Source organism: Anopheles funestus, unplaced genomic scaffold, assembly GCF_943734845.2.
Source record: "Anopheles funestus unplaced genomic scaffold, idAnoFuneDA-416_04 scaffold_8_ctg1, whole genome shotgun sequence".
Classification (NCBI taxonomy): Eukaryota; Metazoa; Arthropoda; class Insecta; order Diptera; family Culicidae; genus Anopheles; species Anopheles funestus.
In genome coordinates this window covers 75,744-101,635 of record NW_026045349.1, presented here as the reverse complement: position 1 = coordinate 101,635, position 25,892 = coordinate 75,744, and the positions used below count along the sequence as shown (strand labels likewise).

The 25,892-nt window shown below is 47.8% G+C and overlaps 1 long non-coding RNA gene across 1 annotated transcript; it reads left to right on the top strand.

Moving 5' to 3' along the window:
- The first annotated feature begins 11,157 nt into the window (after window positions 1–11,157).
- Window positions 11,158–25,844, top strand: LOC125774452 (uncharacterized). Its single transcript, XR_007420910.1, has 3 exons — window positions 11,158–11,283; window positions 16,296–16,351; window positions 25,814–25,844. It is a non-coding gene; the product is annotated as an uncharacterized LOC125774452 (long non-coding RNA).
- The last annotated feature ends 48 nt before the right edge of the window (window positions 25,845–25,892 follow it).

Sequence of the window (25,892 nt, the reverse complement as noted above, 5' to 3'; positions counted from 1 at the left end):
TGTCTTGGCTAATGTGTCTTGGCTAAGGTGTCTTGGCTAAGGTGTCTTGGCTAAGGCGTCTTGGCTAATGTGTCTCGGCTAATGTGTCTTGGCTAAGGTGTCTTGACTAAGTTGTCTTGGCTAATGTGTCTTGGCTAAGGTGTCTTGGCTAAGGTGTCTTGGCTAATGTGTCTTGGCTAAAGTGTCTTGACTAATGTGTCTTGGCTAAAGTGTCTTGGCTAAGGTGTCTTGGCTAAGGTGTCTTGGCTAAGGTGTCTTGGCTAAGGTGTCTTGGCTAATGTGTCTCGGCAAAGGTGTCTTGGCTAATGTGTCTTGGCTAAGGTGTCTTGGCTAATGTGTCTCGGCTAAAGTGTCTTGGCTAATGTGTCTCGGCTAAGGTGTCTTGGCTAAAGTGTCTTGGCTAATGTGTCTTGGCTAAGGTGTCTTGGCTAATGTGTCTCGGCTAAGGTGTCTTGGCTAATGTGTCTTGGCTAAGGTGTCTTGGCTTAGGTGTCTTGGCTAAGGTGTCTTGGCTAATGTGTCTCGGCTAAAGTGTATTGGCTAATGTGTCTCGGCTAAAGTGTCTTGGCTAAGGTGTCTTGGCTAATGTGTCTCGGCTAATGTGTCTTGGCTAAGGTGTCTTGGCTAAGGTGTCTTGGCTAATGTGTCTTGGCTAATGTGTCTTGGCTAATGTGTCTCGGCTAAGGTGTCTTGGCTAAGGTGTCTTGGCTAAGGTGTCTTGGCTAAGGTGTCTTGGCTAAGGTGTCTTGGCTAAGGTGTCTTGGCTAAGGTGTCTTGGCTAAGGTGTCTTGGCTAATGTCTCTCGGCTAAAGTGTCTTGGCTAAGGTGTCTTGGCTAAAGTGTCTTGGCTAAGGTGTCTTGGCTAATGTGTCTCGGCTAAGGTGTCTCGGCTAAAGTGTCTTGGCTAATGTGTCTCGGCTAAGGTGTCTTGGCTAAGGTGTCTTGGCTAAGGTGTCTTGGCTAAAGTGTCTTGGCTAATGTGTCTCGGCTAAGGTGTCTTGGCTAAGGTGTCTTGGCTAATGTGTCTTGGCTAAGGTATCTTGGCTAATGTGTCTTGGCTAATGTGTCTTGGCTAATGTGTCTTGGCTAAGGTGTCTTGGCGAAGGTGTCTTGGCTAAGGTGTCTTGGCTAAGGTGTCTTGGCTAATGTGTCTTGGCTAAGGTGTCTTGGCTAAAGTGTCTCGCCTAAGGTGTCTTGGCTAAGGTGTCTTGGCTAATGTGTCTTGGCTAAGGTGTCTTGGCTAAGATGTCTTGGCTAATGTGTCTTGGCTAAAGTTTCTTGGCTTAGGTGTCTTGGCTAATGTGTCTCGGCTAAGGTGTCTTGGCTAAGGTGTCTTGGCTACTGTGTCTTGGCTAAAGTGTATTGGCTAATGTGTCTTGGCTAATGTGTCTTGGCTAAGGTGTCTTGGCTAAGGTGTCTTGGCTAAGGTGTCTTGGCTAATGTGTCTTGGCTAAGGTGTCTTGGCTAATGTGTCTTGGCTAAGGTGTCTTGGCTAAGGTGTCTTGGCTAAGGTGTCTTGGCTAAGGTGTCTCGGCTAAGGTGTCTTGGCTAATGTGTCTTGGCTAAGGTGTCTTGGCTAAGGTGTCTTGGCTAAGGTGTCTTGGCTAAGGTGTCTTGGCTAAGGTGTCTTGGCTAATGTGTCTTGGCTAAGGTGTCTTGGCTAAGGTGTCTTGGCTAAGGTGTCTTGGCTAATGTGTCTCGGCTAAGGTGTCTTGGCTAAGGTGTCTTGGCTAAGGTGTCTTGGCTAATGTGTCTCGGCTAATGTGTCTTGGCTAAGGTGTCTTGGCTAAGGTGTCTTGGCTAAGGTGTCTTGGCTAATGTGTCTTGGCTAATGTGTCTTGGCTAAGGTGTCTTGGCTAAGGTGTCTTGGCTAATGTGTCTTGGCTAATGTGTCTTGGCTAAGGTGTCTTGGCTAAGGTGTCTTGGCTAATGTGTCTTGGCTAAAGTGTCTTGGCTAAAGTGTCTTGGCTTAGGTGTCTTGGCTTAGGTGTCTCGGCTAAGGTGTCTTGGCTAAGGTGTCTTGGCTAAGGTGTCTTGGCTAATGTGTCTTGGCTAAGGTGTCTTGGCTAATGTGTCTTGGCTGATGTGTCTTGGCTAAGGTGTCTTGGCTAAGGTGTCTTGGCTAATGTGTCTTGGCTAATGTGTCTTGGCTAAGGTGTCTTGGCTAAGGTGTCTTGGCTAATGTGTCTTGGCTAAAGTGTCTTGGCTAAAGTGTCTTGGCTAATGTGTCTTGGCTAATGTGTCTTGGCTAAGGTGTCTTGGCTAAGGTGTCTTGGCTAAGGTGTCTTGGCTAAGGTGTCTTGGCTAAGGTGTCTTGGCTAATGTGTCTTGGCTAAAGTGTCTTGGCTTAGGTGTCTTGGCTAAGGTGTCTTGGCTAAAGTGTCTTAGCTAAGGTGTCTTGGCTAAGGTGTCTTGGCTAAGGTGTCTTGGCTAATGTGTCTTGGCTAATGTGTCTTGGCTAAGGTGTCTTGGCTAAGGTGTCTTGGCTAAGGTGTCTTGGCTAATGTGTCTCGGCTAATGTGTCTCGGCTAAGGTGTCTTGGCTAATGTGTCTTGGCTAAGGTGTCTTGGCTAAGGTGTCTTGGCTAATGTGTCTTGGCTAAAGTGTCTTGGCTTAGGTGTCTTGGCTAATGTGTCTCGGCTAAGGTGTCTTGGCTAAGGTGTCTTGGCTAATGTGTCTTTGCTAAAGTGTCTTGGCTAATGTGTCTTGGCTAAGGTGTCTTGGCTAAGGTGTCTTGGCTAATGTGTCTCGGCTAAGGTGTCTTGGCTAAGGTGTCTTGGCTAAGGTGTCTTGGCTAAGGTGTCTTGGCTAAGGTGTCTTGGCTTAGGTGTCTTGGCTAAGGTGTCTTGACTAAGGTGTCTTGGCTAAGGTGTCTTGGCTAATGTGTCTCGGCTAAGGTGTCTTGGCTAATGTGGCTTGGCTAAGGTGTCTTGGCTAATGTGTCTCGGCTAAGGTGTCTTGGCTAAGGTGTCTTGGCTAAGGTGTCTTGGCTAAGGTGTCTTGGCTAAGGTGTCTTGGCTAAGGTGTCTTGGCTAAGGTGTCTTGGCTAAGGTGTCTTGGCTAAGGTGTCTTGGCTAAGGTGTCTTGGCTAATGTGTCTTGGCTAAGGTGTCTTGGCTAAGGTATCTTGGCTAATGTGTCTCGGCTAAGGTGTCTTGGCTAATGTGTCTTGGCTAAGGTGTCTTGGCTAAGGTGTCTTGGCTAAGGTGTCTTGGCTAATGTGTCTTGGCTAAGGTGTCTTGGCTAAGGTGTCTTGGCTAAGGTGTCTTGGCTAATGTGTCTCGGCTAAAGTGTATTGGCTAATGTGTCTCGGCTAAAGTGTCTTGGCTAAGGTGTCTTGGCTAATGTGTCTCGGCTAATGTGTCTTGGCTAAGGTGTCTTGGCTAAGGTGTCTTGGCTAATGTGTCTTGGCTAATGTGTCTCGGCTAAGGTGTCTTGGCTAAGGTGTCTTGGCTAAGGTGTCTTGGCTAAGGTGTCTTGGCTAAGGTGTCTTGGCTAATGTGTCTTGGCTAAGGTGTCTTGGCTAAGGTGTCTTGGCTTAGGTGTCTTGGCTAATGTGTCTCGGCTAAGGTGTCTTGGCTAAGGTGTCTTGGCTAATGTGTCTTGGCTAAAGTGTCTTGGCTTAGGTGTCTTGGCTAATGTGTCTCGGCTAAGGTGTCTTGGCTAAGGTGTCTTGGCTAATGTGTCTTTGCTAAAGTGTCTTGGCTAATGTGTCTTGGCTAAGGTGTCTTGGCTAAGGTGTCTTGACTAAGGTGTCTTGGCTAAGGTGTCTTGGCTAATGTGTCTCGGCTAAGGTGTCTTGGCTAATGTGTCTTGGCTAAGGTGTCTTGGCTAATGTGTCTCGGCTAAGGTGTCTTGGCTAAGGTGTCTTGGCTAAGGTGTCTTGGCTAAGGTGTCTTAGCTAAGGTGTCTTGGCTAATGTGTCTTGGCTAAAGTGTCTTGGCTTAGGTGTCTTGGCTAAGGTGTCTTGGCTAAAGTGTCTTAGCTAAGGTGTCTTGGCTAAGGTGTCTTGGCTAAGGTGTCTTGGCTAATGTGTCTTGGCTAATGTGTCTTGGCTAAGGTGTCTTGGCTAATGTGTCTCGGCTAAGGTGTCTTGGCTAATGTGTCTTGGCTAATGTGTCTTGGCTAAGGTGTCTTGGCTAAGGTGTCTTGGCTAAGGTGTCTTGGCTAAGGTGTCTTGGCTAAGGTGTCTTGGCTAAGGTGTCTTGGCTATGGTGTCTTGGCTAAGGTGTCTTGGCTAATGTGTCTTGGCTAAGGTGTCTTGGCTATGGTAACTTGGCTAATGTGTCTCGGCTAAGGTGTCTTGGCTAATGTGTCTTGGCTAATGTGTCTCGGCTAAAGTGTCTTGGCTAAGGTGTCTTGGCTAATGTGTCTCGGCTAATGTGTCTTGGCTAAGGTGTCTTGGCTAAGGTGTCTTGGCTAATGTGTCTTGGCTAATGTGTCTTGGCTAATGTGTCTCGGCTAAGGTGTCTTGGCTAAGGTGTCTTGGCTAAGGTGTCTTGGCTAAGGTGTCTTGGCTAAGGTGTCTTGGCTAATGTGTCTTGGCTAAGGTGTCTTGGCTAAGGTGTCTTGGCTAAGGTGTCTTGGCTAAGGTGTCTTGGCTAAGGTGTCTTGGCTTAGGTGTCTTGGCTAATGTGTCTTGGCTAAAGTGTCTTGGCTTAGGTGTCTTGGCTAATGTGTCTCGGCTAAGGTGTCTTGGCTAAGGTGTCTTGGCTAATGTGTCTTTGCTAAAGTGTCTTGGCTAATGTGTCTTGGCTAAGGTGTCTTGGCTAAGGTGTCTTGACTAAGGTGTCTTGGCTAAGGTGTCTTGGCTAATGTGTCTCGGCTAAGGTGTCTTGGCTAATGTGTGTTGGCTAAGGTGTCTTGGCTAATGTGTCTCGGCTAAGGTGTCTTGGCTAAGGTGTCTTGGCTAAGGTGTCTTGGCTAAGGTGTCTTGGCTAATGTGTCTTGGCTAAAGTGTCTTGGCTTAGGTGTCTTGGCTAAGGTGTCTTGGCTAAAGTGTCTTAGCTAAGGTGTCTTGGCTAAGGTGTCTTGGCTAAGGTGTCTTGGCTAATGTGTCTTGGCTAATGTGTCTTGGCTAAGGTGTCTTGGCTAAGGTGTCTTGGCTAATGTGTCTCGGCTAAGGTGTCTTGGCTAATGTGTCTTGGCTAATGTGTCTTGGCTAAGGTGTCTTGGCTAAGGTGTCTTGGCTAAGGTGTCTTGGCTAAGGTGTCTTGGCTAAGGTGTCTTGGCTAAGGTGTCTTGGCTAAGGTGTCTTGGCTAAGGTGTCTTGGCTAATGTGTCTTGGCTAAGGTGTCTTGGCTCATGTGTCTTGGCTCATGTGTCTTGGCTAAGGTGTCTTGGCTAAGGTGTCTTGGCTAAGGTGTCTTGGCTAATGTGTCTTGGCTAAGGTGTCTTGGCTAAGGTGTCTTGGCTAAGGTGTCTTGGCTAAGGTGTCTTGGCTAAGGTGTCTTGGCTAATGTGTCTCGGCTAAGGTGTCTTGGCTAAGGTGTCTTGGCTAAGGTGTCTTGGCTAATGTGTCTCGGCTAAGGTGTCTTGGCTAATGTGTCTTGGCTAAGGTGTCTTGGCTAAGGTGTCTTGGCTAAGGTGTCTTGGCTAAGGTGTCTTGGCTAAGGTGTCTTGGCTAAGGTGTCTTGGCTAATGTGTCTTGGCTAAGGTGTCTTGGCTAAGGTGTCTTGGCTAAGGTGTCTTGGCTAATGTGTCTTGGCTAAGGTGTCTTGGCTAAGGTGTCTTGGCTAATGTGTCTCGGCTAAGGTGTCTTGGCTAATGTGTCTTGGCTAAGGTGTCTTGGCTAAGGTGTCTTGGCTAAGGTGTCTTGGCTAAGGTGTCTTGGCTAATGTGTCTTGGCTAAGGTGTCTTGGCTAAGGTGTCTTGGCTAAGGTGTCTTGGCTAAGGTGTCTTGGCTAAGGTGTCTTGGCTAAGGTGTCTTGGCTAAGGTGTCTTGGCTAAGGTGTCTTGGCTAAGGTGTCTTGGCTAAGGTGTCTTGGCTAAGGTGTCTTGGCTAATGTGTCTCGGCTAAGGTGTCTTGGCTCATGTGTCTTGGCTAAGGTGTCTTGGCTAAGGTGTCTTGGCTAAGGTGTCTTGGCTAAGGTGTCTTGGCTAATGTGTCTTGGCTAAGGTGTCTTGGCTAAGGTGTCTTGGCTAAGGTGTCTTGGCTAAGGTGTCTTGGCTAAGGTGTCTTGGCTAAGGTGTCTTGGCTAAGGTGTCTTGGCTAAGGTGTCTTGGCTAAGGTGTCTTGGCTAATGTGTCTTGGCTAAGGTGTCTTGGCTAAGGTGTCTTGGCTAAGGTGTCTTGGCTAATGTGTCTTGGCTAAGGTGTCTTGGCTAAGGTGTCTTGGCTAAGGTGTCTTGGCTAATGTGTCTTGGCTAAGGTGTCTTGGCTAAGGTGTCTTGGCTAAGGTGTCTTGGCTAAGGTGTCTTGGCTAATGTGTCTTGGCTAAGGTGTCTTGGCTAAGGTGTCTTGGCTAAGGTGTCTTGGCTAATGTGTCTCGGCTAAGGTGTCTTGGCTCATGTGTCTTGGCTAAGGTGTCTTGGCTAAGGTGTCTTGGCTAAGGTGTCTTGGCTAATGTGTCTTGGCTAAGGTGTCTTGGCTAAGGTGTCTTGGCTAATGTGTCTTGGCTAAGGTGTCTTGGCTAAGGTGTCTTGGCTAAGGTGTCTTGGCTAAGGTGTCTTGGCTAATGTGTCTTGGCTAAGGTGTCTTGGCTAAGGTGTCTTGGCTAAGGTGTCTTGGCTAATGTGTCTTTGCTAAGGTGTCTTGGCTAATGTGTCTTGGCTAATGTGTCTTGGCTAAGGTGTCTTGGCTAATGTGTCTTGGCTAAGGTGTCTTGGCTAAGGTGTCTTGGCTAATGTGTCTTGGCTAAGGTGTCTTGGCTAAGGTGTCTTGGCTAAGGTGTCTTGGCTAATGTGTCTTGGCTAAGGTGTCTTGGCTAAGGTGTCTTGGCTAATGTGTCTCGGCTAAGGTGTCTTGGCTAATGTGTCTTGGCTAAGGTGTCTTGGCTAAGGTGTCTTGGCTAATGTGTCTCGGCTAAGGTGTCTTGGCTAATGTGTCTTGGCTAAGGTGTCTTGGCTAAGGTGTCTTGGCTAATGTGTCTTGGCTAAGGTGTCTTGGCTAAGGTGTCTTGGCTAAGGTGTCTTGGCTAATGTGTCTTGGCTAAGGTGTCTTGGCTAAGGTGTCTTGGCTAAGGTGTCTTGGCTAAGGTGTCTTGGCTAAGGTGTCTTGGCTCATGTGTCTTGGCTCATGTGTCTTGGCTAAGGTGTCTTGGCTAAGGTGTCTTGGCTAAGGTGTCTTGGCTAATGTGTCTTGGCTAAGGTGTCTTGGCTAAGGTGTCTTGGCTAATGTGTCTCGGCTAAGGTGTCTTGGCTAATGTGTCTTGGCTAAGGTGTCTTGGCTAAGGTGTCTTGGCTAAGGTGTCTTGGCTAAGGTGCCTTGGCTAAGGTGTCTTGGCTAAGGTGTCTTGGCTAATGTGTCTTGGCTAAGGTGTCTTGGCTAAGGTGTCTTGGCTAAGGTGTCTTGGCTAATGTGTCTTGGCTAAGGTGTCTTGGCTAAGGTGTCTTGGCTAATGTGTCTCGGCTAAGGTGTCTTGGCTAAGGTGTCTTGGCTAAGGTGTCTTGGCTAAGGTGTCTTGGCTAATGTGTCTTGGCTAAGGTGTCTTGGCTAAGGTGTCTTGGCTAATGTGTCTCGGCTAAGGTGTCTTGGCTAATGTGTCTTGGCTAAGGTGTCTTGGCTAAGGTGTCTTGGCTAAGGTGTCTTGGCTCATGTGTCTTGGCTAAGGTGTCTTGGCTAATGTGTCTTGGCTAAGGTGTCTTGGCTAAGGTGTCTTGGCTAAGGTGTCTTGGCTAATGTGTCTTGGCTAAGGTGTCTTGGCTAAGGTGTCTTGGCTAATGTGTCTTGGCTAAGGTGTCTTGGCTAAGGTGTCTTGGCTAATGTGTCTTGGCTAATGTGTCTCGGCTAAGGTGTCTTGGCTAAGGTGTCTTGGCGAAGGTGTCTTGGCTAAGGTGTCTTGGCTAAGGTGTCTTGGCTAAGGTGTCTTGGCTAAGGTGTCTTGGCTAAGGTGTCTTGGCTAAGGTGTCTTGGCTAATGTGTCTCGGCTAAGGTGTCTTGGCTAAGGTGTCTTGGCTAATGTGTCTTGGCTAATGTGTCTCGGCTAATGTGTCTTGGCTAATGTGTCTTGGCTAATGTGTCTTGGCTAAGGTGTCTTGGCTTATGTGTCTTGGCTAAGGTGTCTTGGCTAAGGTGTCTTGGCTAAGGTGTCTTGGCTAATGTGTCTTGGCTAATGTGTCTTGGCTAAGGTGTCTTGGCTAAGGTGTCTTGGCTAATGTGTCTTGGCTAAGGTGTCTTGGCTAATGTGTCTTGGCTAAGGTGTCTTGGCTAAGGTGTCTTGGCTAAGGTGTCTTGGCTAAGGTGTCTTGGCTAAGGTGTCTCGGCTAAAGTGTCTTGGCTAAGGTGTCTTGGCTAAGGTGTCTTGGCTAAGGTGTCTTGGCTAAGGTGTCTTGGCTAAGGTGTCTTGGCTAATGTGTCTTGGCTAAGGTGTCTTGGCTTAGGTGTCTTGGCTAATGTGTCTTGGCTAAGGTGTCTTGGCTAAGGTGTCTTGGCTAAGGTGTCTTGGCTAAGGTGTCTTGGCTAAGGCGTCTTGGCTAATGTGTCTCGGCTAAAGTGTCTTGGCTAAGGTGTTTTGGCTAAGGTGTCTTGGCTAATGTGTCTTGGCTAATGTGTCTTGGCTAAGGTGTCTTGGCTAATGTGTCTTGGCTAATGTGCCTCGGCTAAAGTGTCTTGGCTAAGGTGTCTTGGCTAAGGTGTCTTGGCTAAGGTGTCTTGGCTAATGTGTCTTGGCTAATGTGTCTCGGCTAAAGTGTCTTGGATAAGGTGTCTTGGCTAATGTGTCTCGGCTAAAGTGTCTTGGCTAAAGTGTCTTGGCTAAGGTGTCTTGGCTAAGGTGTCTTGGCTAAGGTGTCTTGGCTAAGGTGTCTTGGCTAATGTGTCTTGGCTAAGGTGTCTTGGCTAATGTGTCTTGGCTAATGTGTCTCGGCTAAGGTGTCTTGGCTAATGTGTCTTGGCTAATGTGTCTTGGCTAATGTGTCTTGGCTAAGGTGTCTTGGCTAAGGTGTCTTGGCTAAGGTGTCTTGGCTAAGGTGTCTTGGCTAATGTGTCTCGGCTAAGGTGTCTTGGCTAAGGTGTCTTGGCTAAGGTGTCTTGGCTAAAGTGTCTTGGCTAAGGTGTCTTGGCTAATGTGTCTTGGCTAAGGTGTCTTGGCTAAGGTGTCTTGGCTAAGGTGTCTTGGCTAATGTGTCTTGGCTAATGTGTCTTGGCTAAGGTGTCTTGGCTAAGGTGTCTTGGCTAAGGTGTCTTGGCTAAGGTGTCTTGGCTAAGGTGTCTTGGCTAAGGTGTCTTGGCTAATGTGTCTTGGCTAATGTGTCTTGGCTAAGGTGTCTTGGCTAATGTGTCTTGGCTAAGGTGTCTTGGCTAAGGTGTCTTGGCTAAGGTGTCTTGGCTTATGTGTCTCGGCTAAGGTGTTTTGGCTAATGTGTCTTGGCTAAGGTGTCTTGGCTAATGTGTCTTGGCTAAGGTGTCTTGGCTAAGGTGTCTTGGCTAAAGTGTCTTGGCTAATGTGTCTTGGCTAAGGTGCCTTGGCTAAGGTGTCTTGGCTAAGGTGTCTTGGCTAATGTGTCTCGGCTAAGGTGTCTTGGCTAATGTGTCTTGGCTAAGGTGTCTTGGCTAAGGTGTCTTGGCTAAGGTGTCTTGGCTAAGGTGTCTTGGCGAAGGTGTCTTGGCTAAGGTGTCTTGGCTAAGGTGTCTTGGCTAAGGTGTCTTGGCTAAGGTGTCTTGGCTAAGGTGTATTGGCTAAGGTGTCTTGGCTAATGTGTCTTGGCTAAGGTGTCTTGGCTAAGGTGTCTTGGCTAAGGTGTCTTGGCTAAGGTGTCTTGGCTAATGTGTCTTGGCTAAGGTGTCTTGGCTAAGGTGTCTTGGCTAAGGTGTCTTGGCTAAGGTGTCTTGGCTAAGGTGTCTTGGCTAAGGTGTCTCGGCTAAAGTGTCTTGGCTAAGGTGTCTTGGCTAAGGTGTCTTGGCTAATGTGTCTTGGCTAATGTGTCTCGGCTAATGTGTCTTGGCTAAGGTGTCTTGGCTAAGGTGTCTTGGCTAATGTGTCTTGGCTAAGGTGTCTTGGCTAAGGTGTCTTGGCTAAGGTGTCTTGGCTAAGGTGTCTTGGCTAAGGTGTCTTGGCTAAGGTGTCTTGGCTAATGTGTCTTGGCTAAGGTGTTTTGGCTAATGTGTCTTGGCTAAGGTGTCTTGGCTAAGGTGTCTTGGCTAAGGTGTCTTGGCTAATGTGTCTCGGCTAAAGTGTCTTGGCTTAGGTGTCTTGGCTAAGGTGTCTTGGCTAAGGTGTCTTGGCTAATGTGTCTTGGCTAAGGTGTCTTGGCTAATGTGTCTTGGCTAAGGTGTCTTGGCTAAGGTGTCTTGGCTAAGGTGTCTTGGCTAAGGTGTCTTGGCTAAGGCGTCTTTGCTAATGTGTCTCGGCTAAAGTGTCTTGGCTAAGGTGTCTTGGCTAAGGTGTCTTGGCTAATGTGTCTTGGCTAATGTGTCTTGGCTAAGGTGTCTTGGCTAAGGTGTCTTGGCTAATGTGTCTCGGCTAAAGTGTCTTGGCTAAGGTGTCTTGGCTAAGGTGTCTTGGCTAAGGTGTCTTGGCTAAGGTGTCTTGGCTAAGGTGTCTTGGCTAAGGTGTCTTGGCTAATGTGTCTTGGCTAATGTGTCTCGGCTAAGGTGTCTTGGCTAAGGTGTCTTGGCTAATGTGTCTTGGCTAATGTGTCTTGGCTAAGGTGTCTTGGCTAATGTGTCTTGGCTAATGTGTCTCGGCTAAGGTGTCTTGGCTAATGCGTCTTGGCTAAGGTGTCTTGGCTAAGGTGTCTTGGCTAAGGTGTCTTGGCTAATGTGTCTTGGCTAAGGTGTCTTGGCTAAGGTGTCTTGGCTAATGTGTCTTGGCTAAGGTGTCTTGGCTAAGGTGTCTTGGCTAAGGTGTCTTGGCTAAGGTGTCTTGGCTAAGGTGTCTTGGCTAAGGTGTCTTGGCTAAGGTGCCTTGGCTAAGGTGTCTTGGCTAAGGTGTCTTGGCTAATGTGTCTCGGCTAAGGTGTCTTGGCTAAGGTGTCTTGGCTAAGGTGTCTTGGCTAAGGTGTCTTGGCTAAGGTGTCTTGGCTAATGTGTCTCGGCTAAAGTGTCTTGGCTAATGTGTCTTGGCTAAGGTGTCTTGGCTAAGGTGTCTCGGCTTATGTGTCTTGGCTAATGTGTCTTGGCTAAGGTGTCTTGGCTAAGGTGTCTTAGCTAATGTGTCTCGGCTTAAGTGTCTTGGCTAAGGTGTCTTGGCTAAGGTGTCTTGGCTAAGGTGTCTTGGCTAAGGTGTCTTGGCTAAGGTGTCTTGGCTAAGGTGTCTTGGCTAATGTGTCTCGGCTAAGGTGCCTTGGCTATTGTGTCTTGGCTAAGGTGTCTTGGCTAAGGTGTCTTGGCTAAGGTGTCTTGGCTAAGGTGTCTTGGCTAAGGTGTCTTGGCTAATGTGTCTCGGCTAAAGTGTCTTGGCTAAGGTGTCTTGGCTAATGTGTCTCGGCTAAAGTGTCTTGGCTAAGGTGTCTTGGCTAAGGTGTCTTGGCTAATGTGTCTCGGTTAATGTGTCTTGGCTAAGGTGTCTTGGCTAAGGTGTCTTGGCTAATGTGTCTTGGCTAATGTGTCTTGGCTAAGGTGTCTTGGCTAAGGTGTCTTGGCTAATGTGTCTTGGCTAAAGTGTCTTGGCTAAGGTGTCTTGGCTAATGTGTCTCGGCTAAGGTGTCTTGGCTAAAGTGTCTTGGCTAATGTGTCTTGGCTAAGGTGTCTTGGCTAAGGTGTCTTGGCTAAGGTGTCTTGGCTAAGGTGTCTTGGCTAATGTGTCTTGGCTAAGGTGTCTCGGCTAAGGTGTCTTGGCTAAGGTGTCTTGGCTAAGGTGTCTTGGCTAAGGTGTCTTGGCCAATGTGTCTTGGCTAAAGTGTCTTGGCTAATGTGTCTCGGCTAAAGTGTCTTGGCTAAGGTGTCTTGGCTAAGGTGTCTTGGCTAAGGTGTCTTGGCTAAGGTGTCTTGGCTAAGGTGTCTTGGCTAAGGTGTCTTGGCTAATGTGTCTCGGCTAATGTGTCTTGGCTAAGGTGTCTTGGCTAAGGTGTCTTGGCTAATGTGTCTTGGCTAATGTGTCTTGGCTAAGGTGTCTTGGCTAATGTGTCTTGGCTAATGTGTGTTGGCTAAGGTGTCTTGGCTAATGTGTCTCGGCTAATGTGTCTTGGCTAAGGTGTCTTGGCTAATGTGTCTTGGCTAAGGTGTCTTGGCTAAAGTGTCTTGGCTAAGGTGTCTTGGCTAAGGTGTCTTGGCTAAAGTGTCTTGGCTAAGGTGTCTTGGCTAAGGTGTCTTGGCTAAAGTGTCTTGGCTAAATTGTCTTGGCTAAGGTGTCTTGGCTAATGTGTCTTGGCTACGGTGTCTTGGCTAAGGTGTCTTGGCTAAAGTGTCTTGGCTAAAGTGTCTTGGCTAAGGTGTCTTGGCTAATGTGTCTTGGCTAAGGTGTCTTGGCTAATGTGTCTTGGCTTAGGTGTCTTGGCTAAGGTGTCTTGGCTAATGTGTCTTGGCTAAGGTGTCTTGGCTAATGTGTCTCGGCTAAGGTGTCTTGGCTAATGTGTCTTGGCTACGGTGTCTTGGCTAATGTGTCTTGGCTAAGGTGTCTTGGCTAATGTGTCTTGGCTAAGGTGTCTTGGCTAAGGTGTCTTGGCTAATGTGTCTTGGCTAAGGTGTCTTGGCTAAGGTGTCTTGGCTAAAGTGTCTTGGCTAAGGTGTCTTGGCTAATGTGTCTCGGCTAAGGTGTCTTGGCTAAAGTGTCTTGGCTAAGGTGTCTTGGCTAATGTGTCTTGGCTAAGGTGTCTTGGCTAATGTGTCTTGGCTAAGGTGTCTTGGCTAAAGTGTCTTGGCTAAGGTGTCTTGGCTAATGTGTCTTGGCTAAGGTGTCTTGGCTAATGTGTCTTGGCTAAGGTGTCTTGGCTAAAGTGTCTCGGAAAATGTGTCTTGGCTAAGGTGTCTTGGCTAAGGTGTCTTGGCTAATGTGTCTCGGCTAATGTGTCTTGGCTAAGGTGTCTTGGCTAATGTGTCTTGGCTTAAGTGTCTTGGCTTAGGTGTCTTGGATAATGTGTCTCGGCTAAGGTGTCTTGGCTAAGGTGTCTTGGCTAAGGTGTCTCGGCTAATGTGTCTTGGCTAAGGTGTCTTGGCTAAGGTGTCTTGGCTTATTTGTTTTGGCTAAGGTGTCTTGGCTAAGGTGTCTTGGCTAAGGTGTCTTGGCTAAGGTGTCTTGGCTAATGTGTCTTGGCTAAGGTGTCTTGGCTAATGTGTCTTGGCTAAGGTGTCTTGGCTAAAGTGTCTTGGCTAAAGTGTCTTGGCTAAGGTGTCTTGGCTAATGTGTCTTGGCTAAGGTGTCTTGGCTAATGTGTCTTGGCTAAGGTGTCTTGGCTAAAGTGTCTTGGCTAAGGTGTCTTGGCTAATGTGTCTTGGCTAAGGTGTCTTGGCTAATGTGTCTTGGCTAAGGTGTCTTGGCTAAAGTGTCTTGGCTAAGGTGTCTTGGCTAATGTGTCTTGGCTAAGGTGTCTTGGCTAATGTGTCTTGGCTAAGGTGTCTTGGCTAAAGTGTCTTGGCTAAAGTGTCTTGGCTAAGGTGTCTTGGCTAAGGTGTCTTGGCTAAAGTGTCTTGGCTAAATTGTCTTGGCTAAGGTGTCTTGGCTAATGTGTCTTGGCTACGGTGTCTTGGCTAAGGTGTCTTGGCTAAAGTGTCTTGGCTAAAGTGTCTTGGCTAAGGTGTCTTGGCTAATGTGTCTTGGCTAAGGTGTCTTGGCTAATGTGTCTTGGCTAAGGTGTCTTGGCTAAGGTGTCTTGGCTAATGTGTCTTGGCTAAGGTGTCTTGGCTAAGGTGTCTTGGCTAAAGTGTCTTGGCTAAGGTGTCTTGGCTAATGTGTCTCGGCTAAGGTGTCTTGGCTAAAGTGTCTTGGCTAAGGTGTCTTGGCTAATGTGTCTCGGCTAAAGTGTCTTGGCTAAGGTGTCTTGGCTAAGGTGTCTTGGCTAATGTGTCTCGGTTAATGTGTCTTGGCTAAGGTGTCTTGGCTAAGGTGTCTTGGCTAATGTGTCTTGGCTAATGTGTCTTGGCTAAGGTGTCTTGGCTAAGGTGTCTTGGCTAATGTGTCTTGGCTAAAGTGTCTTGGCTAAGGTGTCTTGGCTAATGTGTCTCGGCTAAGGTGTCTTGGCTAAAGTGTCTTGGCTAATGTGTCTTGGCTAAGGTGTCTTGGCTAAGGTGTCTTGGCTAAGGTGTCTTGGCTAAGGTGTCTTGGCTAATGTGTCTTGGCTAAGGTGTCTCGGCTAAGGTGTCTTGGCTAAGGTGTCTTGGCTAAGGTGTCTTGGCTAAGGTGTCTTGGCCAATGTGTCTTGGCTAAAGTGTCTTGGCTAATGTGTCTCGGCTAAAGTGTCTTGGCTAAGGTGTCTTGGCTAAGGTGTCTTGGCTAAGGTGTCTTGGCTAAGGTGTCTTGGCTAAGGTGTCTTGGCTAAGGTGTCTTGGCTAATGTGTCTCGGCTAATGTGTCTTGGCTAAGGTGTCTTGGCTAAGGTGTCTTGGCTAATGTGTCTTGGCTAATGTGTCTTGGCTAAGGTGTCTTGGCTAATGTGTCTTGGCTAATGTGTGTTGGCTAAGGTGTCTTGGCTAATGTGTCTCGGCTAATGTGTCTTGGCTAAGGTGTCTTGGCTAATGTGTCTTGGCTAAGGTGTCTTGGCTAAAGTGTCTTGGCTAAGGTGTCTTGGCTAAGGTGTCTTGGCTAAAGTGTCTTGGCTAAGGTGTCTTGGCTAAGGTGTCTTGGCTAAAGTGTCTTGGCTAAATTGTCTTGGCTAAGGTGTCTTGGCTAATGTGTCTTGGCTACGGTGTCTTGGCTAAGGTGTCTTGGCTAAAGTGTCTTGGCTAAAGTGTCTTGGCTAAGGTGTCTTGGCTAATGTGTCTTGGCTAAGGTGTCTTGGCTAATGTGTCTTGGCTTAGGTGTCTTGGCTAAGGTGTCTTGGCTAATGTGTCTTGGCTAAGGTGTCTTGGCTAATGTGTCTCGGCTAAGGTGTCTTGGCTAATGTGTCTTGGCTACGGTGTCTTGGCTAATGTGTCTTGGCTAAGGTGTCTTGGCTAATGTGTCTTGGCTAAGGTGTCTTGGCTAAGGTGTCTTGGCTAATGTGTCTTGGCTAAGGTGTCTTGGCTAAGGTGTCTTGGCTAAAGTGTCTTGGCTAAGGTGTCTTGGCTAATGTGTCTCGGCTAAGGTGTCTTGGCTAAAGTGTCTTGGCTAAGGTGTCTTGGCTAATGTGTCTTGGCTAAGGTGTCTTGGCTAATGTGTCTTGGCTAAGGTGTCTTGGCTAATGTGTCTTGGCTAATGTGTCTTGGCTAAGGTGTCTTGGCTAAGGTGTCTTGGCTAATGTGTCTTGGCTAAAGTGTCTTGGCTAAGGTGTCTTGGCTAAGGTGTCTTGGCTAAGGTGTCTTGGCTAAGGTGTCTTGGCTAAGGTGTCTTGGCTAACGTGTCTTGGCTAATGTGTCTCGGCTAAGGTGTCTTGGCTAAGGTGTCTTGGCTAAGGTGTCTTGGCTAAGGTGTCTTGGCTAATGTGTCTCGGCTAAAGTGTCTTGGCTAAGGTGTCTTGGCTAATGTGTCTCGGCTAAGGTGTCTTGGCTAAAGTGTCTTGGCTAATGTGTCTTGGCTTAGGTGTCTTGGCTAAGGTGTCTTGGCTAATGTGTCTTGGCTAAGGTGTCTTGGCTAATGTGTCTCGGCTAAGGTGTCTTGGCTAATGTGTCTTGGCTACGGTGTCTTGGCTAATGTGTCTTGGCTAAGGTGTCTTGGCTAATGTGTCTTGGCTAAGGTGTCTTGGCTAAGGTGTCTTGGCTAATGTGTCTTGGCTAAGGTGTCTTGGCTAAGGTGTCTTGGCTAAAGTGTCTTGGCTAAGGTGTCTTGGCTAATGTGTCTCGGCTAAGGTGTCTTGGCTAAAGTGTCTTGGCTAAGGTGTCTTGGCTAATGTGTCTTGGCTAAGGTGTCTTGGCTAATGTGTCTTGGCTAAGGTGTCTTGGCTAAAGTGTCTTGGCTAAGGTGTCTTGGCTAATGTGTCTTGGCTAAGGTGTCTTGGCTAATGTGTCTTGGCTAAGGTGTCTTGGCTAAAGTGTCTCGGAAAATGTGTCTTGGCTAAGGTGTCTTGGCTAAGGTGTCTTGGCTAATGTGTCTCGGCTAATGTGTCTTGGCTAATGTGTCTTGGCTAAGGTGTCTCGGCTAAGGTGTCTTGGCTAAGGTGTCTTGGCTAAGGTGTCTTGGCTAAGGTGTCTTGGCCAATGTGTCTTGGCTAAAGTGTCTTGGCTAATGTGTCTCGGCTAAAGTGTCTTGGCTAAGGTGTCTTGGCTAAGGTGTCTTGGCTAAGGTGTCTTGGCTAAGGTGTCTTGGCTAAGGTGTCTTGGCTAAGGTGTCTTGGCTAATGTGTCTCGGCTAATGTGTCTTGGCTAAGGTGTCTTGGCTAAGGTGTCTTGGCTAATGTGTCTTGGCTAATGTGTCTTGGCTAAGGTGTCTTGGCTAATGTGTCTTGGCTAATGTGTGTTGGCTAAGGTGTCTTGGCTAATGTGTCTCGGCTAATGTGTCTTGGCTAAGGTGTCTTGGCTAATGTGTCTTGGCTAAGGTGTCTTGGCTAAAGTGTCTTGGCTAAGGTGTCTTGGCTAAGGTGTCTTGGCTAAAGTGTCTTGGCTAAGGTGTCTTGGCTAAGGTGTCTTGGCTAAAGTGTCTTGGCTAAATTGTCTTGGCTAAGGTGTCTTGGCTAATGTGTCTTGGCTACGGTGTCTTGGCTAAGGTGTCTTGGCTAAAGTGTCTTGGCTAAAGTGTCTTGGCTAAGGTGTCTTGGCTAATGTGTCTTGGCTAAGGTGTCTTGGCTAATGTGTCTTGGCTTAGGTGTCTTGGCTAAGGTGTCTTGGCTAATGTGTCTTGGCTAAGGTGTCTTGGCTAATGTGTCTCGGCTAAGGTGTCTTGGCTAATGTGTCTTGGCTACGGTGTCTTGGCTAATGTGTCTTGGCTAAGGTGTCTTGGCTAATGTGTCTTGGCTAAGGTGTCTTGGCTAAGGTGTCTTGGCTAATGTGTCTTGGCTAAGGTGTCTTGGCTAAGGTGTCTTGGCTAAAGTGTCTTGGCTAAGGTGTCTTGGCTAATGTGTCTCGGCTAAGGTGTCTTGGCTAAAGTGTCTTGGCTAAGGTGTCTTGGCTAATGTGTCTTGGCTAAGGTGTCTTGGCTAATGTGTCTTGGCTAAGGTGTCTTGGCTAAAGTGTCTTGGCTAAGGTGTCTTGGCTAATGTGTCTTGGCTAAGGTGTCTTGGCTAATGTGTCTTGGCTAAGGTGTCTTGGCTAAAGTGTCTTGGCTAAAGTGTCTTGGCTAAGGTGTCTTGGCTAAGGTGTCTTGGCTAAAGTGTCTTGGCTAAATTGTCTTGGCTAAGGTGTCTTGGCTAATGTGTCTTGGCTACGGTGTCTTGGCTAAGGTGTCTTGGCTAAAGTGTCTTGGCTAAAGTGTCTTGGCTAAGGTGTCTTGGCTAATGTGTCTTGGCTAAGGTGTCTTGGCTAATGTGTCTTGGCTAAGGTGTCTTGGCTAAGGTGTCTTGGCTAATGTGTCTTGGCTAAGGTGTCTTGGCTAAGGTGTCTTGGCTAAAGTGTCTTGGCTAAGGTGTCTTGGCTAATGTGTCTCGGCTAAGGTGTCTTGGCTAAAGTGTCTTGGCTAAGGTGTCTTGGCTAATGTGTCTCGGCTAAAGTGTCTTGGCTAAGGTGTCTTGGCTAAGGTGTCTTGGCTAATGTGTCTCGGTTAATGTGTCTTGGCTAAGGTGTCTTGGCTAAGGTGTCTTGGCTAATGTGTCTTGGCTAATGTGTCTTGGCTAAGGTGTCTTGGCTAAGGTGTCTTGGCTAATGTGTCTTGGCTAAAGTGTCTTGGCTAAGGTGTCTTGGCTAATGTGTCTCGGCTAAGGTGTCTTGGCTAAAGTGTCTTGGCTAATGTGTCTTGGCTAAGGTGTCTTGGCTAAGGTGTCTTGGCTAAGGTGTCTTGGCTAAGGTGTCTTGGCTAATGTGTCTTGGCTAAGGTGTCTCGGCTAAGGTGTCTTGGCTAAGGTGTCTTGGCTAAGGTGTCTTGGCTAAGGTGTCTTGGCCAATGTGTCTTGGCTAAAGTGTCTTGGCTAATGTGTCTCGGCTAAAGTGTCTTGGCTAAGGTGTCTTGGCTAAGGTGTCTTGGCTAAGGTGTCTTGGCTAAGGTGTCTTGGCTAAGGTGTCTTGGCTAAGGTGTCTTGGCTAATGTGTCTCGGCTAATGTGTCTTGGCTAAGGTGTCTTGGCTAAGGTGTCTTGGCTAATGTGTCTTGGCTAATGTGTCTTGGCTAAGGTGTCTTGGCTAATGTGTCTTGGCTAATGTGTGTTGGCTAAGGTGTCTTGGCTAATGTGTCTCGGCTAATGTGTCTTGGCTAAGGTGTCTTGGCTAATGTGTCTTGGCTAAGGTGTCTTGGCTAAAGTGTCTTGGCTAAGGTGTCTTGGCTAAGGTGTCTTGGCTAAAGTGTCTTGGCTAAGGTGTCTTGGCTAAGGTGTCTTGGCTAAAGTGTCTTGGCTAAATTGTCTTGGCTAAGGTGTCTTGGCTAATGTGTCTTGGCTACGGTGTCTTGGCTAAGGTGTCTTGGCTAAAGTGTCTTGGCTAATGTGTCTTGGCTAAGGTGTCTTGGCTAATGTGTCTTGGCTAAGGTGTCTTGGCTAATGTGTCTTGGCTTAGGTGTCTTGGCTAAGGTGTCTTGGCTAATGTGTCTTGGCTAAGGTGTCTTGGCTAATGTGTCTCGGCTAAGGTGTCTTGGCTAATGTGTCTTGGCTACGGTGTCTTGGCTAATGTGTCTTGGCTAAGGTGTCTTGGCTAATGTGTCTTGGCTAAGGTGTCTTGGCTAAGGTGTCTTGGCTAATGTGTCTTGGCTAAGGTGTCTTGGCTAAGGTGTCTTGGCTAAAGTGTCTTGGCTAAGGTGTCTTGGCTAATGTGTCTCGGCTAAGGTGTCTTGGCTAAAGTGTCTTGGCTAAGGTGTCTTGGCTAATGTGTCTTGGCTAAGGTGTCTTGGCTAATGTGTCTTGGCTAAGGTGTCTTGGCTAATGTGTCTTGGCTAATGTGTCTTGGCTAAGGTGTCTTGGCTAAGGTGTCTTGGCTAATGTGTCTTGGCTAAAGTGTCTTGGCTAAGGTGTCTTGGCTAAGGTGTCTTGGCTAAGGTGTCTTGGCTAAGGTGTCTTGGCTAAGGTGTCTTGGCTAACGTGTCTTGGCTAATGTGTCTCGGCTAAGGTGTCTTGGCTAAGGTGTCTTGGCTAAGGTGTCTTGGCTAAGGTGTCTTGGCTAATGTGTCTCGGCTAAAGTGTCTTGGCTAAGGTGTCTTGGCTAATGTGTCTCGGCTAAAGTGTCTTGGCTAAGGTGTCTTGGCTAAGGTGTCTTGGCTAATGTGTCTCGGTTAATGTGTCTTGGCTAAGGTGTCTTGGCTAAGGTGTCTTGGCTAATGTGTCTTGGCTAATGTGTGTTGGCTAAGGTGTCTTGGCTAATGTGTCTCGGCTAATGTGTCTTGGCTAAGGTGTCTTGGCTAATGTGTCTTGGCTAAGGTGTCTTGGCTAAAGTGTCTTGGCTAAGGTGTCTTGGCTAAGGTGTCTTGGCTAAAGTGTCTTGGCTAAGGTGTCTTGGCTAAGGTGTCTTGGCTAAAGTGTCTTGGCTAAATTGTCTTGGCTAAGGTGTCTTGGCTAATGTGTCTTGGCTACGGTGTCTTGGCTAAGGTGTCTTGGCTAAAGTGTCTTGGCTAAAGTGTCTTGGCTAAGGTGTCTTGGCTAATGTGTCTTGGCTAAGGTGTCTTGGCTAATGTGTCTTGGCTTAGGTGTCTTGGCTAAGGTGTCTTGGCTAATGTGTCTTGGCTAAGGTGTCTTGGCTAATGTGTCTCGGCTAAGGTGTCTTGGCTAATGTGTCTTGGCTACGGTGTCTTGGCTAATGTGTCTTGGCTAAGGTGTCTTGGCTAATGTGTCTTGGCTAAGGTGTCTTGGCTAAGGTGTCTTGGCTAATGTGTCTTGGCTAAGGTGTCTTGGCTAAGGTGTCTTGGCTAAAGTGTCTTGGCTAAGGTGTCTTGGCTAATGTGTCTCGGCTAAGGTGTCTTGGCTAAAGTGTCTTGGCTAAGGTGTCTTGGCTAATGTGTCTTGGCTAAGGTGTCTTGGCTAATGTGTCTTGGCTAAGGTGTCTTGGCTAATGTGTCTTGGCTAATGTGTCTTGGCTAAGGTGTCTTGGCTAAGGTGTCTTGGCTAATGTGTCTTGGCTAAAGTGTCTTGGCTAAGGTGTCTTGGCTAATGTGTCTCGGCTAAGGTGTCTTGGCTAAAGTGTCTTGGCTAATGTGTCTTGGCTAAGGTGTCTTGGCTAAGGTGTCTTGGCTAAGGTGTCTTGGCTAAGGTGTCTTGGCTAATGTGTCTTGGCTAAGGTGTCTCGGCTAAGGTGTCTTGGCTAAGGTGTCTTGGCTAAGGTGTCTTGGCTAAGGTGTCTTGGCCAATGTGTCTTGGCTAAAGTGTCTTGGCTAATGTGTCTCGGCTAAAGTGTCTTGGCTAAGGTGTCTTGGCTAAGGTGTCTTGGCTAAGGTGTCTTGGCTAAGGTGTCTTGGCTAAGGTGTCTTGGCTAAGGTGTCTTGGCTAATGTGTCTCGGCTAATGTGTCTTGGCTAAGGTGTCTTGGCTAAGGTGTCTTGGCTAATGTGTCTTGGCTAATGTGTCTTGGCTAAGGTGTCTTGGCTAATGTGTCTTGGCTAATGTGTGTTGGCTAAGGTGTCTTGGCTAATGTGTCTCGGCTAATGTGTCTTGGCTAAGGTGTCTTGGCTAATGTGTCTTGGCTAAGGTGTCTTGGCTAAAGTGTCTTGGCTAAGGTGTCTTGGCTAAGGTGTCTTGGCTAAAGTGTCTTGGCTAAGGTGTCTTGGCTAAGGTGTCTTGGCTAAAGTGTCTTGGCTAAATTGTCTTGGCTAAGGTGTCTTGGCTAATGTGTCTTGGCTACGGTGTCTTGGCTAAGGTGTCTTGGCTAAAGTGTCTTGGCTAAAGTGTCTTGGCTAAGGTGTCTTGGCTAATGTGTCTTGGCTAAGGTGTCTTGGCTAATGTGTCTTGGCTTAGGTGTCTTGGCTAAGGTGTCTTGGCTAATGTGTCTTGGCTAAGGTGTCTTGGCTAATGTGTCTCGGCTAAGGTGTCTTGGCTAATGTGTCTTGGCTACGGTGTCTTGGCTAATGTGTCTTGGCTAAGGTGTCTTGGCTAATGTGTCTTGGCTAAGGTGTCTTGGCTAAGGTGTCTTGGCTAATGTGTCTTGGCTAAGGTGTCTTGGCTAAGGTGTCTTGGCTAAAGTGTCTTGGCTAAGGTGTCTTGGCTAATGTGTCTCGGCTAAGGTGTCTTGGCTAAAGTGTCTTGGCTAAGGTGTCTTGGCTAATGTGTCTTGGCTAAGGTGTCTTGGCTAATGTGTCTTGGCTAAGGTGTCTTGGCTAAAGTGTCTTGGCTAAGGTGTCTTGGCTAATGTGTCTTGGCTAAGGTGTCTTGGCTAATGTGTCTTGGCTAAGGTGTCTTGGCTAAAGTGTCTCGGAAAATGTGTCTTGGCTAAGGTGTCTTGGCTAAGGTGTCTTGGCTAATGTGTCTCGGCTAATGTGTCTTGGCTAAGGTGTCTTGGCTAATGTGTCTTGGCTTAAGTGTCTTGGCTTAGGTGTCTTGGATAATGTGTCTCGGCTAAGGTGTCTTGGCTAAGGTGTCTTGGCTAAGGTGTCTCGGCTAATGTGTCTTGGCTAAGGTGTCTTGGCTAAGGTGTCTTGGCTTATTTGTTTTGGCTAAGGTGTCTTGGCTAATGTGTCTTGGCTAAGGTGTCTTGGCTAAGGTGTCTTGGCTAAGGTGTCTTGGCTAAGGTGTCTTGGCTAATGTGTCTTGGCTAATGTGTCTTGGCTAATGTGTCTTGGCTAAGGTGTCTTGGCTAAGGTGTCTTGGCTAAGGTGTCTTGGCTAATGTGTCTCGGCTAAGGTGTCTTGGCTAAGGTGTCTTGGCTAATGTGTCCTGGCTAAAGTGTCTTGGCTAAGGTGTCTTGGCTAATGTGTCTCGGCTAAGGTGTCTTGGCTAAGGTGTCTTGGCTAATGTGTCTCGGCTAAAGTGTCTTGGCTAAGGTGTCTTGGCTAAGGTGTCTTGGCTAAGGTGTCTTGGCTAAGGTGTCTTGGCTAAGGTGTCTCGGCTAATGTGTCTCGGCTAATGTGTCTTGGCTAATGTGTCTTGGCTAATGTGTCTTGGCTAAAGTGTCTTGGCTAAGGTGTCTTGGTCAATGTCTCTCGGCTAAGGTGTCTTGGCTAAGGTGTCTTGGCTAAGGTGTCTCGGCTAATGTGTCTTGGCTAAGGTGTCTTGGTCAAGGTGTCTTGGCTTATTTGTTTTGGCTAAGGTGTCTTGGCTAATGTGTCTTGGCTAAGGTGTCTTGGCTAAGGTGTCTTGGCTAAGGTGTCTTGGCTAAGGTGTCTTGGCTAATGTGTCTTGGCTAAGGTGTCTTGGCTAATGTGTCTTGGCTAAGGTGTCTTGGCTAAGGTGTCTTGGCTAAGGTGTCTTGGCTAAGGTGTCTTGGCTAAGGTGTCTTGGCTAATGTGTCTTGGCTAAGGTGTCTTGGCTAATGTGTCTTGGCTAAAGTGTCTTGGCTAAGGTGTCTTGGCTAAGGTGTCTTGGCTAAGGTGTCTTGGCTAATGTGTCTTGGCTAAGGTGTCTTGGCTAATGTGTCTTGGCTAATGTGTCTTGGCTAATGTGTCTTGGCTAAGGTGTCTTGGCTAAGGTGTCTTGGCTAATGTGTCTCGGCTAAAGTGTCTTGGCTAAGGTGTCTTTGCTAAGGTGTCTTGGCTAAGGTGTCTTGGCTAAGGTGTCTTGGCTAAGGTGTCTTGGCTAAGGTGTCTTGGCTTATTTGTTTTGGCTAAGGTGTCTTGGCTTATGTGTCTTGGCTAAGGTGTCTTGGCTAAGGTGTCTTGGCTAATGTGTTTTGACTAAGGTGTCTTAGCTAAGGTGTCTCCGCGAAGGTGTCTTGGCTAATGTGTCTTGGCTAAGGTGTCTTGGCTAAGGTGTCTTGGCTAAGGTGTCTTGGCTAAGGTGTCTTGGCTAAGGTGTCTTGGCTAATGTGTCTTGGCTAAGGTGTCTTGGCTAATGTGTCTTGGCTAAGGTGTCTTGGCTAATGTGTCTTGGCTAATGTGTCTTGGCTAATGTGTCTTGGCTAAGGTGTCTTGGCTAAGGTGTCTTGGCTAATGTGTCTCGGCTAAAGTGTCTTGGCTAAGGTGTCTTTGCTAAGGTGTCTTGGCTAAGGTGTCTTGGCTAAGGTGTCTTGGCTAAGGTGTCTTGGCTAATGTGTCTTGGCTAATGTGTCTTGGTTAATGTGTCTTGGCTAATGTGTCTTGGTTAAGGTGTCTTGGCTAATGTGTCTCGGCTAAAGTGTCTTGGCTAAGGTGTCTTGGCTAAGGTGTCTTGGCTAAGGTGTCTTGGCTAAGGTGTCTTGGCTAAGGTGTCTTGGCTAAGGTGTCTTGGATTATGTGTCTCGGCTAAGGTGTCTTGGCTAAGGTGTCTTGGCTAAGGTGTCTTAGCTAAGGTGTCTTGGCTAATGTGTCTTGGCTAATGTGTCTCGGCTAAGGTGTCTTGGCTAAGGTGTCTTGGCTAAGGTGTCTTGGCTAAGGAGTCTTGGCTAATGTGTCTTGGCTAAGGTGTCTTGGCTAAGGTGTCTTGGCTAAGGTGTCTTGGCTAATGTGTCTCGGCTAAGGTGTCTTGGCTAAGGTGTCTTGGCTAATGTGTCTTGGCTAATGTGTCTCGGCTAAAGTGTCTTGGCTAAGGTGTCTTGGCTAAAGTATCTTGGCTAAGGTGTCTTCGCTAAGGTGTCTTGGCTAAGGTGTCTTGGCTAAGGTGTCTTGGCTAAGGTGTCTTGGCTAAGGTGTCTTGGCTAAGGTGTCTTGGCTAAGGTGTCTTGGCTAAGGTGTCTTGGCTAATGTGTCTTGGCTAAGGTGTCTCGGCTAAGGTGTCTTGGCTAAGGTGTCTTGGCTAAGGTGTCTTGGCTAAGGTGTCTTGGCTAAGGTGTCTTGGCTAAGGTGTCTTGGCTAAGGTGTCTTGGCTAACGTGTCTTGGCTAAGGTGTCTTGGCTAAGGTGTCTTGGCTAAGGTGTCTTGGCTAATGTGTCTCGGCTAAGGTGTCTTGGCTAATGTGTCTTGGCTAATGTGTCTTGGCTAAGGTGTCTTGGCTAAGGTGTCTTGGCTAAGGTGTCTTGGCTAATGTGTCTTGGCTAAGGTGTCTTGGCTAAGGTGTCTTGGCTAATGTGTCTTGGCTAATATGTCTTGGCTAAGGTGTCTTGGCTAATGTGTCTTGGCTAATGTCTCTTGGTTAATGTGTCTTGGCTAATGTGTCTTGGTTAAGGTGTCTTGGCTAATGTGTCTCGGCTAAAGTGTCTTGGCTAAGGTGTCTTGGCTAAGGTGTCTTGGCTAAGGTGTCTTGGCTAAGGTGTCTTGGCTAAGGTGTCTTGGCTAAGGTGTCTTGGCTAAGGTGTCTTGGCTCATGTGTCTCGGCTAAGGTGTCTTGGCTAATGTGTCTTGGCTAAGGTGTCTTGGCTAAGGTGTCTTGGCTAAGGTGTCTTGGCTAAGGTGTCTTGGCTAAGGTGTCTTGGCTAATGTGTCTCGGCTAATGTGTCTTGGCTAATGTGTCTCGGCTAAGGTGTCTTGGCTAAGGTGTCTTGGCTAAGGTGTCTTGGCTAAGGTGTCTTGGCTAATGTGTCTCGGCTAAAGTGTCTTGGCTAAGGTGTCTTGGCTAAGGTGTCTTGGGTAAGGTGTCTTGGCTAATGTGTCTCGGCCGAGGTGTCTTGGCTAAAGTGTCTTGGCTAATGTGTCTCGGCTAAGGTGTCTTGGCTAAGGTGTCTTGGCTAAGGTGTCTTGGCTAAGCGGTCTTGGCTAAGGTGTCTTGGCTAATGTGTCTCGGCTAAAGTGTCTTGGCTAAGGTGTCTTGGCTAAGGTGTCTTGGCTAAGGTGTCTTGGCTAAGGTGTCTTGGCTAATGTGTCTTGGCTAAGGTGTCTTGGCTAATGTGTCTCGGCTAATGTGTCTTGGCTAAGGTGTCTTGGCTAATGTGTCTTGGCTAAGGTGTCTTGGCTAAGGTGTCTTGGCTAAGGTGTCTTGGCTAAGGTGTCTTGGCTAAGGTGTCTTGGCTAAGGTGTCTGGGCTAAGGTGTCTTGGCTAAGGTGTCTTGGCTAAGGTGTCTTGGCTAAGGTGTCTTGGCTAATGTGTCGCGGCTAAGGTGTCTTGGCTAAGGTGTCTTGGCTAATGTGTCTTGGCTAATGTGTCTCGGCTAAAGTGTCTTGGCTAAGGTGTCTTGGCTAAGGTGTCTTGGCTAAGGTGTCTTGGCTAATGTGTCTTGGCTAAGGTGTCTTGGCTAATGTGTTGGCTAAGGTGTCTTGGCTATTGTGTCTTGGCTAAGGTGTCTTGGCTAAGGTGTCTTGGCTAATGTGTCTTGGCTAAAGTGTCTTGGCTTAGGTGTCTTGGCTAATGTGTTTCGGCTAAAGTGTCTTGGCTAAGGTGTCTTGGCTAATGTGTCTTGGCTAATTTGTCTTGGCTAAGGTGTCTTGGCTAAGGTGTCTTGGCTAAAGAGTCTTGGCTACGGTGTCTTGGCTAATGTGTCTCGGCTAAGGTGTCTTGGCTATTGTGTCTTGGCTAAGGTGTCTTGGCTGAGGTGTCTTGGCTAAGGTGTCTTGGCTAAGGTGTCTTGGCTAATGTGTCTTGGCTAAGGTGTCTTGGCTAATGTGTCTCGGCTTATGTGTCTTGGCTAAGGTGTCTTGGCTAAGGTGTCTTTGCTAATGTGTCTTTG